A 3,341-nucleotide genomic window follows, 5' to 3' on the forward strand; every position below is an offset into this window, starting at 1 on the left:
CCAGACATAATACATGTAGACAAACTATACATACACAGGACAAGTATTTATACATAAAACTAAATAAATATTATTTAGTAAAAATTAGAGTTTCAGATGGTGAGTGTGAGTAGTTCCTTTGGTCGTTCAGTATTCTCACTGCTTGTGGGAAGAAGCTGTTCCTCAGTCTAGTGGCACTGGCTCTGATCCTCCTGTATCTCTTCCCCAACAGGAGTAGCTGAAAGATGCTGCGTGCAGGGTGTAAGGGGGCCTCACAGATTTTGTGCGCTCTCTTTAGGCAATGAGTAAATCATGTTGATGGTGGGGGGGGTGGGGGGGGTGGGGGGGGGAGACTGACCCCAGTGATCCTCTCTGCCGCTATTATGGTCCTGTGACCCCCCCTTCCACTTCTCTACAGCAACCACACTGTGATGTTGATGGCCAGGATGCTCTTGATAGACCTCCTGTAGAAGGGTGTCATAATAGTGGCTGGTAACCTTGCCAATTAACCAAACAACCTGCATATCTTCAAGATGAGGAAATCAGAACACCCCAGGGACCCTCACTCAGAGAGAACATGCAAACTTCTCACAGGCAGCACTGGAGGGAAGGGTAGAACCCACAATTCTGGAGCTGTAAGGTAACAGCTCCCACCCTCTGCACCACTACATCCCTATTTTCGGCTGGTCTGCTGCACAGGGAAATGGGGCACAGACAGCAACGTTCGGGAAGATGCTCTTAGTAATTTATTACATAATACAAAAGATTGATGTACATTGAAAATCTTCTGGCATGTAACTTGCAATGTAACAATTAATTGATGCTGACTCATGCCATGACAGTTATTTAAGCATAGAGAAAGCCATTTCTTCATCATGTTGACTCGACGATTAGATTCAAGATTCCTTTTATTGTCATTTAATAATTTTAAAAATGTAAAATACATGAAATTTCCTTTTCTCTGCTTTCAGGCAAACAAAGAGTCTCCATGAGCATTGGCTAGTGCCTCTTACAGTAAGAGAAAGAGAAGCAAAAGAGAGTGCCTTCAGAATCACTGAGTGTCTGCAGATTCACCTCCAGCACTCAAGCAGTCTCTGCAGATGCACAGACTCCTGCTTCAACCATCAGCAACCCGAGCTCCAGATCCAAACTCCAATATGATCAGGAAGCCTTCAGCACCCAAAGCCCTTCTGGAGCCATTTTTGACCCCAGCACCTTTTTGAATCCCTGTTCCAATACCTGGTTTCCATGAGCCAGTGTCCAGCAGCCCGCAGCCCGCAGCCTGTGGAGTTTTTCCAGCATCAGACCCCCTTGCTGCTCTGCTGCCATGGTCACCTCCTCTGCTTCTCCTTTTCAACAGGGTATATTCTCCCCATTTCTGATGCCCTGTATCAGTCCGCTACTCCCTTGGGTTCTTCAGCCCCTTGAAGCCGCTATTGAGTACATTTGTCACCATCTTGGGCACAGATCCTGTGGAAGCAAGAATTTAAAAAAAAACACCGTCAGCTCTTTTACGGATAGTTTAAACCCTGATGCCATCGTCATCAGAACCAAGCAGTAGTACCCTGCGGAGCAGTGCTGTGTCTCTGCTCCTTGTTCTCCCAGGTCCACATCAACGGCTGCATTACCATTAGAGCAGCTCCAGCATTTTTACTGTACCTACAGCCTTCAAAATTTGTCCTGATTCTCTTCATGCTGAAGTGACCATTCCTTTCCATTTTTCTGACTCCAAAGGTCATGTTCCTCTCCTTATAAGTGCTATGCATAATTAAAATGGCCTCCCAAATCCCATTAATTGGCTTTAGTCTGTCTTTCCTGGTAACTTGTTCATTAGTTCTGATACAATCCTGATGCATCGACATTAGAAAAACAACACAGAAGGGCATTCGGCCCAACTTATCCACATTGGCACCCATAAACATCTCTACCTGATTTGAATGACATCCCTCTCTATTTCCTTGCATATTTTTCCAATTTCCCCTAAATTACATTCATACTACTGTTGTTGGGCTTTGAGACCAACATCATTCCCATTATTTCTTCCATTAATGTTTCATCACAGATGCTGCCTGATCTGCTATGTGTGCTACCAGATTTACAACATCTGCTGTTTCTTTGACTTTCAAGATCTTCTAAATTTCCAAATTGGTTTACTGAGTCCAATTCCTACTGAATCTTGCAATCAGAAGCAGAATTATTTTTCATGAACAATGAAATTCTCTTTGTTTTGTGACAGCGTCAGAGGGCAAACATTTATATAAACTACCTCGCAACTCTAAATTAACATAGTCACAAAAAGTCAAAGTGAGGCAGTGTCTTTGGTTCATTGATCATTCAGGAATTTGATGGAAGTGAGGAAGAAGCCGTCCTTGTGCCGTTGAGTCTTCAGGCTCCTGTACCTTTTTCCTGACGATAGTAGAGTGAAGAGGGCATGGCCTGGGGGGATGAGGGTCTATGAGGATAGAAGCTGCTTTCTTAAGCAGCCTCATGTAGATGTCCTCAATAGAGTGAAGACTGGAGCCCGTGATGTCGCAGGCCGAGTTAACAACCCAATGGAGATTTTTTCTTGTCCTGAGCATTGGCACCTCTGTACCAGACAGTGATGTAACCAGCCAGAATGCTCTCTATGGTACACCTGTAGAAGTTTTCAAGAGTCTTCAGTGAAATACCGAAGTTCCTCAAACACCTCACAAGGTATAGCTGCTGGCGAGCCTTCTTTGTCATTGCATTGACATGGAGGCTCCAGGACCGATCCTTGGAGATGTTGACGCCCAGGAATTTGAGGTTCTTGACCCTCTCCACTGCTGAGTCCTCGATGAGGACTGGTTCATGTTCTCCTGACTTCCACAATCATCTCCTTGGTTTTGCTAATGTTGAGTGCAAGTTTGATGGGGTGACACCACTCAACGAACTGTACGCTTCCTCATTGCCACTTGTGGTTCTGGCGACAACTGTGGTGTCATTGGCAAACTTGTAGATAGCAGTGGAATTGTACCTGACCCCATAGTGTTAGGTCTGCTTTGTTCATGAATGAGTGAGACAAACACCAGGCTGAGTCGAAATCAGGGTTCTTTGTTCTTTATTACCGGATTGTAACACTTGCGACTAAACATGTTAGTCGGAGAATGCATTCTGCTGTTATCAGCAAAATGGTGATTTTTTATACCCTTGGATACATGCTTAGAACATCATCATATCATTACTTGTCCAATGACTAAAACTGTTGCTATCCTTTCCCTGCTAGCTTCCTGCCTCTCAATCCATCAATGTCTCTCTTATCTTGTAAGTACAAGGATGCATTTACATCTTGTTACAGCCCTGTACAGGGCAGGGTAACTCCTTACACATTCCCATCTCATGAT

General features: G+C 44.4%; 1 long non-coding RNA gene across 1 annotated transcript; it reads left to right on the plus strand.

Moving 5' to 3' along the window:
* Positions 1-525: 525 nt before the first annotated feature.
* LOC138752442 (uncharacterized) lies at positions 526-1,770 on the plus strand. The gene is made up of 2 exons (XR_011350647.1): positions 526-619; positions 951-1,770. It is a non-coding gene; the product is annotated as an uncharacterized lncRNA (long non-coding RNA).
* The last annotated feature ends 1,571 nt before the right edge of the window (positions 1,771-3,341 follow it).

The sequence above is a fragment of the Narcine bancroftii genome, chromosome 2 (assembly GCF_036971445.1).
Source record: "Narcine bancroftii isolate sNarBan1 chromosome 2, sNarBan1.hap1, whole genome shotgun sequence".
Taxonomy (NCBI): Eukaryota; Metazoa; Chordata; class Chondrichthyes; order Torpediniformes; family Narcinidae; genus Narcine; species Narcine bancroftii.